The 15,060-nt window shown below is 49.8% G+C and overlaps 1 long non-coding RNA gene across 1 annotated transcript; it reads left to right on the top strand.

Annotated features, from left to right (window-relative positions):
* Positions 1–6,123: 6,123 nt before the first annotated feature.
* On the top strand, positions 6,124–10,120 carry LOC107308601. The gene is made up of 2 exons (XR_001552855.2): positions 6,124–6,230; positions 7,964–10,120. It is a non-coding gene; the product is annotated as an uncharacterized LOC107308601 (long non-coding RNA).
* Positions 10,121–15,060: the final 4,940 nt, after the last annotated feature.

Raw genomic sequence — 15,060 nt, 5'->3', positions numbered from 1 at the left:
GGCACTGCTGGATGTCTCTGTAGAGTCACAGAGGCACCAGGGTCGGGAAGGACTTCCAACATCATCCAGTCCATCCATCCATCAGCCCCAGTATCCCCACTATACCCATGTCCTGCAGTGCTGCCCCTCCATGTGTCCTGAAGCCCTGCCTGGATGGGGGCAGCCTCTTTACCTTCTGATGACTTGTTTTTCTGCATGTCATTTCCTGGTTTATTACCCTTCTATGCAGAAATTGAGATATTTTGCTTTTTATCCACACACTTAAAGCAATCTCAGACGTCGCTTCGAGGTGGTATTTATACGAGGAACAAAACGATGCCAGAAACGAAGAGCCGGCAACAGAGCTCCTGTTCTCACAATCACTGCTTAATGGCCTTTATGCAATTAGGATAATTGCATTAATTGGGAGAGTGGTTGATAATAACCCTCCCGTGTGGTTGCCCCTTCCTGGTGCTGACTGGCTGTGGAGTGAGGAGCCCTTCCCATGCAGCACACACCTTACACACCAATCCTGCTGTGCTGTGGCACTCAGTGCTGTTCTACTGCAACCATGTCTGCTCCCCTGGTTTACCCACAGGTGGGTGTTTGTTGCATTAGGTGAAGCCTGCACAGGGCAGTTCGGTGCTGTTTGAATGACGCTTGGTCCGAAGCCAGAAGGAGAAAAGAAGGGATAAAAAGAAAGAAGAGTTGCTGCAGCCAGGGATGCAGCAAACGAGACAATAAAAGATGAAGAGAGGAAAATGCTGACGTGCTCACTGTACCAAGCAGTCTCCTGCTCGCAGTGCGACCCAGGGGGATTGGGCATCGCAGAGCTGGCGGAAGGATGGCTATAGCACAGGAACCTCTGCATTGCAGAAGCACAGATTGCATCCAGAAAACACACAGACTGCAGCGACACCAGGGAGTCGGTCAGTGGCACTGAGCTGGAGGAGATGAGCGTTCTATGGTCTGCAGATAAGCACAGTGGTCGCTCAGCAGTTCAACTCAGCAGCATTTGTGTGTGCAGAGACCCCCAGGGTCGGGGCTGTGAGCTGCGGGTGTCCCTGTTCACTGCAGGGAATGGGACCAGATGAGCTGAATGCAGCGCTGTGCCCGGAGCTGTGTGCTGGCATTGCTGCAGGTGGAGGATGTGCAGTGCTTGGACTCAGACCATGGCATTGCTTCCACAGACACAGTGAAAGCAGTGCATGGCCACATCTCAACCTGCAGGAACTCACTGCTGTGGAATGCACCGTTGTCATTCCAAATGGATAATGAGGATGGAAATGCAATTAGTTGGCTGGTTGGAAAGAAGAGGTTGAGTCACCTCTGTACCCAGAGCAGTGCAGGTTCACTTCAGCTCTGTGATGAAGGGCCGTTCTATTCTCAAACTGCTCTTTTCTTCCAGTCCCACGTTTTTACCTTTTTTTTAAGCGGATGTTATGTCTTAGATTTTACTTTTTTAATGTAAATTGAGGAACAGCTGCTGCAAGGGACGCTTCTGCTCCTCTCTGATTGGTTTTGTCTGTGCTATGGCTTCTCCCTTTCACCATCATTTCTTAAAAGACAAATGAACTCCCAGGCCCTGGTGCATTGGGAATGCTGACAGCAGCTCCTTGACTCCCATTGCAATGCTATCTATCTACAATCCAACCTGACCCTCCCCAGGCACATTAGGCCATCACCTCTCATCCTCTCATCCAGGATGCACTGTGTCTGTCTCTGCTTTTCCGGAACTTTTTAACAGAACTTCCAAAGAAAATAATATTGTAAATCTCCTCATTTAACCCCAAAGGCAAAACGTTATCAAAATGTTAATGTTAGGTTCCTGAGCAGAGCAGGAGTTCCACACTCTGAGCTTTACTGATGGTGATGAAATGGAGTAGACCCAGAGTGGCAGCCAAGAGCAACGTAGGATGTAGCCCTGGGAGCTGCAGGAGGGAGCATGGAGGATTTCACCTCCACCTTTGAGAGATTGCAGCAGCAAAAGGCAGACAGGGGTGCACCGGTAAATCCAGCGCTGCCATCTCCTTTAACAGCCCACACGCCATCAATGTCTTGCACTTTCGACTGCTGTTGGCTTTGCAGGTCTCTCTGTGTCATAAATCAGCGCCGCTTCCTTCCATGGCCATGAGCTGGGCACTGCTGGGAGGGGAACCACGACTCCCTGGGTTCATTCTGCTGCAGGGGATAAGAGCAGGGAAGCGCTGCTGCTGCTGTTGGAATGATCTGAGCTGATCCGAGGATGAGGGGATGGTTTATTGCCTCAAAGTCCTGGCCAGACGTAGATGGGGATAATTCTAGGATGTGAGAGGTGTTATTCCGAATAGCTCTCATGTATTTATTAGCCCCTGCAAAGCAGTTGTGTGCTACTGCAGCTGGAAGGTTATGCAGAGATGTGAGTAGCCGTGATACTGAAAATAAGAGCTTTCTGGGTGGCAGCCATCTGATATTTTTGCTGAATCTGCTCGTTTCCAACAGCAAACAGCCACTGACACCGCACTGAGCTCTTAAAGATAAAGAAAACAAAGACAATCTGCTGAGTTTTCAGCTCTGCTTCAGCGTTCCGGTCAGGTGCCTTTTTGCTCTTCCTTACTGAGGGCTCCGGTGAATGTCCTTGATAATAACCTTGTGCTCAGGCTGCCTGCTGTGTCATCACATCCGTCCCCATGCAGGCTGCATCCTGCTCACGCTGGCGGCTGATGGGGGCTGTCCGGTCTGTCAGAGCCAAGTTACCTCCAGCAGATAACGTGTTGTGAAGGGCAGGCTGAACCCCAAGGCTCCACTAGGGGTTAAGGCTCAGAGTTCTGCCCCATTAGTGCTCAGCCTATCCTTCATTAAGGACCATTAGAATCATAGGCTCGTTAAGGTTGGGAGAGGCCGGTCACATCACCAGTACTGGGGGTTGGAATTGGATGATCTTTAAGGTTGGAACTGAATTATCTTTAAGGTCCAATTCAAACTATTCTACGGTTCCACCCTTCAATGTGTCATTCTCTTGGATGGACGGCTCTGTGAAGTGCAGGGAGTTCAGCATCTCTCAGATAGAGCAAATATTGCTGATTTCTGGTCCTTTCAGTCCTCGCACGCTATTGTACTATTCCTTCAGCAGCTTTACTTTCATTCACCGCATTGCAGTCAGGGGCTGGGATGCACAGCTCTTCTCATTCCTCAAACAGGGAAAATCCTATAGCCTCCAAATCCCCAGGCTCCCATAAATAGCCTCGACAGTCTCTTCCAACCCAAGCCATTCTATGATTCTCTGCCAACGGGTTTCAGCTCTTTAAAGCAGCGCATCCATCTGGAAGGTGGCTGCGTGCCTGAGTCGAGGACAGCAGTGGCTGTAGGTGCTGCGTGTTTTTATAGAGGCTGCACTGGCAGTTAAATTGCCTCAGTACGGCCAACTTGCTGTCACCCAGCCTCAGTGTCTGGTGTTTGATGGCCTCATTATACACAGGCTGTCGATTCGGCTGCAGTTTTATCCGGGGTTTTGTCATTCAGCTGTAATAGCATGAAAGGAAGGGATGTTTTCATGCGTCTGCAGCCAGCGAGGACTCCATGGGTACAAACAAGGGCAACGTGGTGCTGATCTGCAGCCCTGCGGCTGCTGGCTGCCTTTGGGGGGCTGCACTGAAGGAGAGCATGGCATGATCCAGCTAAATGAAGGAGGGTATGATCACGGACTCGTACAGTCATAGAAAAGGTTGGAAAAGACCTCTAAGACCATCCAGTCTGACCCCAAACCACCCCGCCATGCCCACCCTGGATGCCACATCTGCATCTTTTCCAGTGGAGCTCAGAACATCCCTTGGAGGAACCTGACCTGGTGATGAAGCCCTGCAGCATCTCTGGGTCTGCAGCAGTTTTGATCCCATCATTGTACAGCGCTGCATGGATGTGACCAAGGGCAGCTCTACAGGAGGAGAAACCCAAAGGATCCTGTGCTCCTTGCAGAGCAGTGCTGGCTGCTTGGTTCACTGCTAAAAAGAAGGGAAACGGGTCAGTTAACACCCTCAAACCTGGCATTAGCAGTCAGTGCTCCACGTGGAGCCATCAGGATCGTCTCCAAATGAGGCACCGTGTCAGTCCTGCTGGAGTTATGGCCAGGGCTGATGTTTTCCATTGCCAGAAGGAAAGGTGTGGAAAAGCATTTTTAAGGTGTATTTATAGAGCTCACCATGATGTAGTGTTTCCCAAACTTTGGGTGAAAAACAATGGACAAAGAGCTTCGTGTTAGGGCTGCTGCTTAGGAACAACAGGAGCACGGCTCCTGTGGGGAAGGAAGAGGTGAGTAATAGGGGCAGTGAATTGTGTTGGAGAAGCAGCAGTGCAGTGGGTGAGGAACCACTGCAGCACCGTGGGTGCCCCATCACTGCAGGGGTCTGAGGGGGGCACCCAGCCCACAGCAGGGGTTGGAATTGGATGGGCTTTAAGGTCCCTTCCAACCCAACCATGCCACGATCCTATGATAAAACATCATACAGAGCAGTGTGCAGGGGAACCAGCCTCCTCCTGCCCTCGGCTTATTTCTCCTGAAGCTTGAAAGCTGATTAAGAATCACTTACTTACGCTGATGGGTTTCAAATGATACTAGCAGGGCACACTGCTCTCCTCCAGCTGCCCATTAAGGTTTCAATTTACAGGCCTCGCACAGAGGCGGGTGAAGCTGTAGGGCCAGGGTGTGAGCTGCTGGAATGACCTCTGTTAGCAGCCAGGCAGTTCATTAAATAGTAAAGAGCTGAACAATTTCCAGCTAAATAGCACAGCGAGCGTCCCTTATTTCATTTCCTGTTTTTTTTAAAGGAAGTATAAATTATTTACTGATGTGCCTTAAATCCTTTAAGTGAATTCGGGCTGTGAAGCAAAATCTTGTTTAGTGGGGGCAGATGCCCAAAGGGAAGTGTCTGAGTGATGGACCTGTTTGTGAACAATTTATCAGAGCTAATGGGGGGATCTAATGAGGCCAGCTCTGCAGTCAGTCAGAATGGTGGCTGGGGCTGCCGTGGCTGGGGAACAATTTGCAGATGAAGCTCAGAGAGGTCGTGGTGCAGAACTTCCAATGTTGCTGATCAGAAATTGCAGGGGTGTTGATCAAGGGATGATAGAATGGAATGGCTTGTATTGAAAAGGCCCACAGTGCTCATCCAGCTCCAACCCCCTGCTGTGTGCAGGGTCACCAACCAGCAGCCCAGGCTGCCCAGAGCCACATCCAGCCTGGCCTTGAATGCCTGCAGGGATGGGGCATCCACAGCCTCCTGATCTATCAGTTCATTGCAGGGAGTTGGACTGGATAACCTTTAAAGGTCCCTTCCAACTCAGACCATTTTGGGATTCTATGAAATAGATAAAAGAGGTGGAGTTGAACTCCTGAGGAGTGAACGTACAAAAAGTAACAGGAAAAATTAAAATACTGAAAATTCCACACAAAGGTTTTGCTTTGTAGTTTTATTGCGAAGGTGATCAAACATCGGAGCAGGTTACCCAGAAGTCTTCATCCTCAGAGATGCTCAGAACACAACAGGATGTGGTCCCAGACCGCGTGCTGTGGTGGAGCCTGCTTTGTGCTCAGCAGTTGGACAGGTCACCTTCCAGCCTCAGCCATTCTGTGGTTCAAAGCCACACTCAGAGACAAAAATGGGACTTCTGAAGGGCACCAGTGTTGTGTAAACACTGCTTGTATTGTGATATGTACTGCTAACAAAGAAAACTTTAAAATACTCTGCACGTTACCCCTTTGAAGTCGGCTCATAGCATGTCATGAATCATGGAATCATGAAGGTTGGAAAAGCCCTCTCAGATCCCCAGCCCCACCCCCATGCCCACTGCCCACATCCCTCAGTGCCACATCCCCACGGGTCCAGGCACCCCCAAGGACAATGACCCCCCAACTCCCTGGGCAGTGCCAGTGCCTTGCTGCTCTTCTGGAGAAGGATGTGTTCCTAATATCCACCCTGACACAACACGAGGCCATCACCTCTCATCACTGTTACCTGGGAGCAGAGGTTGACCTCCCTCACCACAACCTCCTTCCAAGAGTTTGAGTTAGCTTTAAGGTCCCCCCTGAGTCCAATCTGAGCAAGAGAAGAAAACATGGTGAGGAATGCTCTGATCCCATTCTGGTACAAAGCCACCACTCAGCATTGATTTGCTGTTGTTTAAACCTTTCAGAAAACAGCTTCAGCTCAGAGTCCCCTGGCTTCTCACAGCCTCCACGGCTTCCTCCTGAAACTTCATATGGCAAACTGCGACCTGTAAGTTTCAGAACTGGGTTTTTGTTGATGGGGTGAGGCAGCCAGTTTGTATCACTGGCCTGGGGAGGTTGGGGGGAGCACTCAGAGAGCTGCCAGTCCTGTGGCTTGGGGTACAGCACCCGCTCCTTTGGCTCTCGGTGCTCTGCTGATCCCATTGCTGCCTGTAGTAATACAGAAGAACGGTGTGAGGAAAGGTCTGTCCACACCCCTTTGATAATGCTGTACATGTGTGAGAAAGCTGTGGAACACGAGAGCTGTTTGAGATAAGTGGGAACTGGAACAAAACAAAGCTGCTCTTGTTCAAACTGTAAGTCCTGGCTGGGTTTACAGGTGACCTTGAATCTTATCTGTTCCCTTTTTATCTAACCTGCCCTTCTCCATCTGCCTTTATGGTTGTAATACCTTCATGCCTCTTTTCATGGATGGTGAAATCTAACCTGGGAGGAGGATTTTACATCTCTGCTGTAGGCGTTAGTCAATAAACTTACAGCGGGCTTTGGGAGATTACTTCTGTTGTTGCCACATGTATTCCTGCTGTGCAGAACGACAGAAGAGCTGGAGAACAAGAGTCAGAACAGTTTAATTGTATGATTTGTACCATTGCTTATTATCCAGAGGCTGAATTCCCAGCCACACCACATGCTGGCTGCAGCCGGACAGCATTATTTGCAGTTATACTTTGGGGTTACGCTTATTTCCAGACCACTTGATTTAAGGATTTTGAATTAAAACTACGTAAGAGTGACGTCCCCTATATTTTGTGCTGCCTTTGCTGCCTACTTGGGGACATCTCAGCAGAAAAGGAAAAGCAGCATTTCATCACTTTGGTCTTGCAAAGTCCATCTGCGAGGATTAACTGTGGGTTAAGGATGGGCGCTTTCAAAGTCCTATACCAGACTGCACTGAGATGTAATATTTGTGTTCTCCCAGCATTTCTAATGAATGAAATTGCAGGAGAAGTTTTGTTTTGAATGAATGAATGAATATTCAGGACTATATTCTGAATGTTCCAGCAGTCCGTGAGTTAGCTTTATTCACCGAGATACACAAGGCAGATACATGGCTACATCATTAAATATTGAAGGGCAGAACAGAGCAGCTGGAAGTTATCTCGCTCCCTGGTGAAATGACTGATTCAGCTCTTTCATTTTGTAGATCTGTATTTACTCTGTGAGTGTCTTTTCAAGATGCTGCAGCAGTCGCATGTCTTAATTTAAAGGATTTCTCAGTGCTGCATTTTAAATACGTGTGTTTTGAAAACATTGTGAAGCTTTCTGTGATGTTGTGGTGTTCCTACTCACAACTCATGCTTTTCATAGCAACTCATTGCGATAGAAGAAGTCCTCCACGAGGCACTGCTAAGGCCTGTGTTAGTGCTCCATCAGAGGCAGTGAGAGGGGTATTGATGTGGCAGAGTATAAAAATAGCACCGGATTTCAGGTAGATACCATTGAGGTCAGCAATTGATTAAATACAAGTAAGCTGCTTGTGTTCCTCAAGACATTCCTGCCCCTGACAGCCCATGTAGGTACAGGTGTGGGGTCTGAAGCCACTCTGTGGCTGAGCACCACGTGGTCCATTGGTGCTGGTGGAGGGGGTGGGCTCTCCCCCATCCCATCCACCTTCTGTCCATGTTGGCATCAAGTGGAGGGTTGAGTGCAGGGCTGCACCTCAGTGTGAGCTCAGAAGTGCTGGGTTTTGTGCTGCTCATGGGCTGCTTCTGGCTATTGCAGGTGCGAGCAGCTCCGCCACCCCCAACGCAGCAGCACCACCGCCGGCCAGCAGAGAAGATTGAGGATGTGGAAATCACGCTGGTGTAGCGGTTGGACTCGTTCCGTAGGAGTGCTACAATCAAGACCAAACTCGGGATTTGGTCGGTCTCGTTTTTAGGCACCTTTGCATGATGAAGACTTCGAATAGAGCAAGAGATAGGGGGGATTTTCTGGGACGGTGACATGGCGGACTCCTTCCCACGGTCATGACTATTTTGTGCCTTTGTTTCGTTTTTGCTTTCTATACATCATTCTTCCTCTCTTAGCACAAACCCAGGCGGGCCGAGCAGCGAGCGGAGGATCGCCACCGAGCAGGTTTCTCTCTTGGCTGAAGATGGTCGTTTTTATACGGAGGCTGAGAAGGAGCCTCCTTCCGCAGCGTAGTCACAGCGCCCTTCCATCACCTGCGTTAGTACAGTATATTACTGTTGCCATAGGAATGTGTTAAAGATTGTCAATTCTTCAAGTAGCGTTACTTGTCTGATTAGGTATTAATCAGCTCTAACGGAGTGAAAAAGGGAACTGAGAAATGAGTGTAAGGAGAGGCTGGCTCCTCTTTAATGCCCTCGCGGAAGGAAGAAACAGGAAAATAGTCTTATAGGTAAGGAAAAGTGATGCGGATCATACAGCGTTAATTACATTAATGCACACCTCTCCAATAATTAACAGTTAAGCGGAACTAAATGTTCTTTGTATTAATATTTATGCAGTACATTTAGTAATAGAGTATCTAATACGGAGGTGCTGAATTAGTAGCAACATCTTCTTCCATAGCATAAACCGACCGGTAGAGAAGTGAGATTTTTGTCTAGATCTGGAAATTGAGCTTCATTTTTTTTTGTTTTCTTAGCAGATTTTGGGGGGGTTTTGTTTTTTAAGTGTTTGGCTCACTCTTATCCCAGTTATCGCTGCGTGCTTTATTACCCAACGTTAGCAGTGTATCTCTGTCACCATCAGGCTGGAGTTAGATTACACATCGCCTGCCTACCTGCCATATTTAGGTTCTGCATTGGACAGCCCCGTAGCCTTGTCCCAGCAGAGCCCTGAAAGGAGCCTCATACAGCTGCTGAGCTCCCTACTGTCTGCAGACCTCCAGGTTGCTGCTGGGGCTGCGGTCCCAGATTCCTCTCTCACAGCAAATAGAGAGAGGACATCAAAACGACTTTTAAACCTCTGGAAAGAAAACTCGGTTTTGTTGTTGTTCAAAAAGAAAAGGGGAGAAATGGTCAGAGGAGAGGGGAGGAGCAGACGAAAGCGAGTTGTTCTTCACCTGTGAGCAGTGAACTGTTGCTGGAAGAGCAGCACCCATCAGATGAAAGCTTCGGGCATCACAAGGCAGTCTTCCCTTCTGTTGTGAGTTCTGTGGATGCTCTGTTAACGCGTTCGCTTTCCCCTCCGCCAGTAGCAGTTCTGCCTTTAGTTGAGTTCCAAGGGCTGTTCTTTGAGGCTGCATTCACAACAACCATCCAACAAGATTCCAGCTGTGCGCCTCCTTTGGGCCGCATCTCCCAACCTGCCCATCTCCCTCCCCAGCGGCCGCTGGGAGAAGAGGAGCTCCTGGATGGGTTCTGGAACCGCTGACTGTCCACTGCGGTCTGATTCTTTCGTACCTCTTGTCCTGTTGATCTGTTTGAGGTCTTTTTACGTGTTTATCAAACTTGTTCTTAAGTTTAAAAAAAAAAAAAAAAGAATAAAAATGTTTTTATTAAGATTTAACTGCAGAAACGTCGAAAGCTTCGCAGCGCAGAAGAAAAGCAAGTCTTGCCATAGTGCCCACCCCGTCGGCCAGTTTTTGTCTGTGTGTCCTCCATAGGCGGACTCTCAAAATTCAGAAAAGTGTTATTTAAAGCCTCTTTTTAGTTGTATTTTAAAATATTTTCTGCAAGAGCTGCTAATTTTATTTAAAAAAAAAAAAAAAAAAAAGGAAAAAAAATGAGGAAAAGTTGTACAAATATGCCTCCTTTCAATATGATTTCTTCATACAGGGCATGTATTCGACGTCTCATCGTGTACAGTGTCAGTACACTGAAAGCATCGGTGCAAATGCTTTCTATCGGCTGTAAAAAGTTTGTATTTATTATGTATAAAAAGTTGAATAATAAAAAAAAGAAAAAAGAAGTGGAATCAAATCCCCGGCGCTGCCCCCATACGAGGCACTGCTGGATGTCTCTGTAGAGTCACAGAGGCACCAGGGTCGGGAAGGACTTCCAACATCATCCAGTCNTTCCCCCTCCTGAGGATCTCAGCGATGGAGCAGACGTGTGCAATAAACTGCAATACTCCTGCAATACAGCTCCCACCTGAGTCAGACGTTACCAACCCTTTACAACCGGTGTTACAATTCATCATATCTCTACTTGAATTACTTTCCAGGACTGGGCTCCGCTCATTTAACACAAGCTATCTCATCTTGTCCATCTCTATCCTGGGGTTTATTTTCCGCAGCCACTTGCTGAGAAAATTCATTAACTCAGTGTTGTGCCTGATGAAATTGCTGGTTGTGGTTGTCCCTGATGATGACACCGCTGGTTGGAGGGGTGGACATTGGGATCTATTTCTCTCCCAGGTCTCCAGCTGCTGTACAGAGAGACGTGGGCTTAACTTAGAGCAGTGACCTTGGCCTTGTTCCTTGGTGCCCCATCAGTGTCCAGGAGCTCTGGACAGGAGGGCTGCCCCTCTCAGAACGTGATGATTCAATTTTGGGACCCCTCAAAGGCTGCGTGGGGACAGCAGTGTCCTGTGAGCACAAGGGTGGGTGGGCACAATGGGCTGCTGAGTCTCATGCCACATCAGCTGGTCCATGTCCCAGCTGGGCTGAGTGGGGTGAATGAAGAGACACCCAACCAACAAGCACCGTGCGTCACTTGGGCTCAAGTTAATCTGCTTTGTTGCAATGAAACCTTCCGCAAGGAATTTGCTGAGCCCCTTCCGTTAGGAAGGTGAAGAGAGTTTCTGTCCTTGGGTTTTTGCATACGTGATCCTGTCCTCTTTCCTCTGTCCTTGGCTTTCTGTATATGTGATCTGCCCTCCCCAGCACTGCACTGCCTGCTTTGTCTGTTGCTTCATTTCCCAGAGCGATCATAGAATCATAGGATTACCAGGTTGGAAAAGACCTGAGATCATTCAAAGTTCCAACCGCAGCCTAACAAGAACCCTAACTCTAAAAACCTAACACTAAATCAATCCCTGAGCTACCACATCACAAACGGCTTCTTAAAGCACAACCAGGGATGGTGATTCCAACAGGCCTCCCTCGTCAGCCTATTCCAGTACATCAACTACCTTTCTATAAAGAAGTTCTTCCTAATAATCCAACCGCTTAAACTTGCCCGGCGCACCTTGGAGGCATGAGGCCACTGATGCTTTCGCTGCAGGACAGCACCATTGTGGGAATCACAGCATCACAGAATGGTTTAGGTTGGAAGGGACCTCAAGGTTCATGAAGCTCCAACCCCCCGACCACAGGCAGGGCCACCAGCCTCCACATTGAATCCACGTTGATTTGGGGATGTGCATTACTTTGCATTGAAAGCAGCAGCATCAATGGCAGCCGCAGACCTTCCCAAGCACAAGGTTTGCTCCTAATTTCTGCCTTTTGCCAACGAGCAGAGAAAGCACAAAACCCCCAAACTCAGCGTGCCTGCAAGCTGGGAAAGTAGCCGGCTGTCCTGGCCCCTGTGGCTGCCAAGGGCTGCCAGCCCCTCCGGGATGCTCTGAATCAGAGCCAGGTTCCTGCGGAGAAAAACACGGGGACACCGGCTTAATGGAGCCGGCTCAATGGCCTCGGGCTGCCATAAACCACGCCGCTGTCTGGGCAATGAAAGGAGCGGAGGGGAGGGAGCACAGCTCCTCATTCCCCTACCTGCTCCGAGCCGGCCTCCCCCGCAGTGCAGCATCTATACATCCTTCTGCGCATCCCCTGCCTTCCTCCCTTCCTTGCTTGCTTTCTTTCTGCCCTGCTCCCTTCTTGGTGCTTGGACCGGAGCTGATGCTCTGGGGACTCAGCCGAACACCCCTCCCTCCCTTCGGCTCCCCCAGCAGCCCGGCCTTGCGGACAAAGGGAGCTCCGTAGCCGGGCAGCCCCTGCCCTCTCGTGGTCGGCTCTGAACAACAGCCGCAGCGGATCGGGCAGCGGCACAACCCGCTCCTTCTGTTCCCCAAAACCTGAGCAACCTCCACCCCCCTATATCCCTCCTATATCCCCCCCGTGGGGTTTGGGGGCAGCCCCAGAGCCGAGCTGCAGCTGGGAAGCCAAATTGGAGCTTTCTTGTACTAATAGAGGCAGTTTTTTTAGGGGTTGGAGGAATCCATCCCCGTTTAGCAGCAAATAACATCTCCACGTCGTCGCTGCTCATCTCCGGGAGCCGAGGGAGGAATCCCACGTTGCTATTTGTGGAAGGGACCGAAATACCGGCTGTAAAGGCTGCAGCTTGGAGCCCGTTGGCTTAACCCTGCTCAAGGGAGAGGGGCCATTCCCTGCTGCCCACTGCTAAAACAAGGATACAGCCCGACCCCAGCTCTGCTTGTCGATGCTGCCCCCGAAACGCTGATACAACACATAGTTTCTCCTTAATAGGGCATAGAAAAGGCGATGCACAACAGGGCCAGGCTTTCTGTTAATGCTGTGCCTTCCCTTGTTTTGATACCATGCAGAAATACATTGGGTCAACCCTTCCTGGGTGAACTCAGGATCTCTGCAGGTATTTCCTGCTCTGAAAGTGTGGTGGGACCACAGTGGGAAGCAGTGAGTTGGTTTTCTTTCTAGATTAGGGGAGTCTTCCCTTCCATATCGATTTGAGAGCCTGGTTCTATGGTGTTGGACTCAGATCCCTGCTCACAGACGTCCTCAAGTCCTCACCACCCCATGTCTGGTGGTCTGGTGTCACGCAGGGTGAGGACCTGCAGTGTGGATGTCTGCACAGCTCAGCTTGGTGCTACCATGGCTGGGATCACAGGTTCCCCATACATCACTCCATCCCTGAACCCCCCCAAAGCTTTGTGGTCTTTCAAGCAAGGCATTCCTGTCTGGGCTCACCCCCCCTCCATCACAATTTGCTGCCCTCTCCTCAGTACTCACAGGCCGTCCTGCAGCAGGGAATTGAGCAGAGCTTTAAATAACCACCCGAAAATATGTGTGTGTTTGTATTGGAGCGTTTCTGGAAGCTGGTTCACAGCCGGGCTGCAGGAACAGCAGAATGGATCAGTGAGAGGGGGAGGGAGCAGGAATGAGCACGAGTCCTATGAAACTCTTTGCTGCCAATGCTGACGGTGCTTTGGAAGGGAGAAAAGAAAGGAAAACCTTCCTCAGAGCTGAGGCTGCTGCTCATCTCGTGTCTCAGTGATGAAGTGGGGAAAGCTCCACTCCATCACACTCACTCTTGCTTGGGTGCAGAGCTGAAGTGCTGTGATCAATGCGCACCCCTTCATAAGGTGGCTCCCCATCCTCTAAGTGAAGTGTTTGTGTCTATTTATGATGGGACCAACACGATTTTGGCCTTCCAGACATGAGCTGGCCTCATCTCACTGTGTCCAGGGATGCAGATGGGAGAGGAGCACAGGAGCTGACACACTAAATACCCAGCAGGTATTTCTGTCTGTGTTCCATCAGTCCAGTCCCAGCCCTGGGCACCCAGTTCTCCCCAGCTCCATCCCTTATTGACCTGAATCCAGCCTGGCCACAGCCTCCATCCCTGATGGGATGGGATGGGATGGGATGGGATGATGGATGGGATGGGATGGGATGATGGATGGGATGATGGATGGGATGGGGATGGGGATGGGGATTGGGATGGGATGGGATGGGATGGGATGGGATGGGATGGGATGGGATGGGATGGGATGGGATGGGATGGGGTGGGAGGAGAGAACCAAAGAGACCACTGAGGTTGGTGCATCTTCACAGTTTGAGAGTGAGGGTGAAGTGTGAGAGTAGAGGGGAGTGGGAACAATTAGAGCAGGAAAGGAGGAATGAGGGAGAGGGATACCGTGTCCTGCTGTGTTCTTCCTGTCTGGAGTGATCATAGCCCTGTGCAAAGGGGGGTTGGAACTTAATGATCCTTGAGGTCCCTTCCAACTCAGGTCATTCTAACTTCTAACTTCAGTTCTAACTTCAAAGATTGGGGAAAGAGGCTGAAGGGCAGAGGGTCCAGGAGAGCAACACTGGGGTGAGAGGAGAAGGAGCTGGCTGAGGGATGTGATGGTTGGACACAATGGAAGCCAAGGAATGTGCATTCAATGATAGCAAACACAAACCTTTCACTGGCATCTGGTGGCTCCTGGCACCACTCTGTGGCTCTGGAGAGGCGATATCTCGGTGCTGTCTCCATCGTCCCTCAAATCCTGGACGAACCAACCCCTGGGTAAGAGGAAAGAAGGGAAGTGAGCCGAGGAGCTGAGCATTTCTCAGGCTGGAAGCCGTCTCCGCTGACATCTAGTGGCAAAACAGGGGTGGGCACCCACAGCTCTGGGCAGCAGCACCAGGGACTCATCGCCCTCGTGGTCCTTCCAAATGTCTTATCTAAATCTCCACTCTTTTAGTTTAAAGCCGTTCACATCTCAATTCAACTCATTCTCGTTTGCCATAACCAATAACCACAACCAAAAGCCACTCATCCAATGGTGGTATTATTAAGGTTGGAGAAGACAGCTCAAATCTCCAATCCCAGACCATATTCCCCTCCCCATACCCCATTGTGTCCCTCAGTGCCACATCCCCATGGCTGTGGGACACCTCCACAACATCACCGACCCCAACATCACCACCACCATCATCACCATCGCCATCACCACCAACATCACCATCACCATCTCCATCTCCATCACCACCACTATCACCACCACTATCATCATCACCATCATCATCATCATCATCATCATCACCATCACCATCATCATCATCATCATCATCACCATCACCACCACCATCACCATCATCATCACCACCACCATCTCCATCACCATCATCATCATCATCACCATCACCATCACCACCACCATCTCCATGTCTATCACCATCATCATCATCACCATCATCATCATCATAACCACCACCATCATCA

The sequence above is a fragment of the Coturnix japonica genome, chromosome 1 (assembly GCF_001577835.2).
Source record: "Coturnix japonica isolate 7356 chromosome 1, Coturnix japonica 2.1, whole genome shotgun sequence".
NCBI lineage: Eukaryota > Metazoa > Chordata > Aves > Galliformes > Phasianidae > Coturnix > Coturnix japonica.
This window is presented reverse-complemented; position numbering and strand designations above follow the sequence as displayed.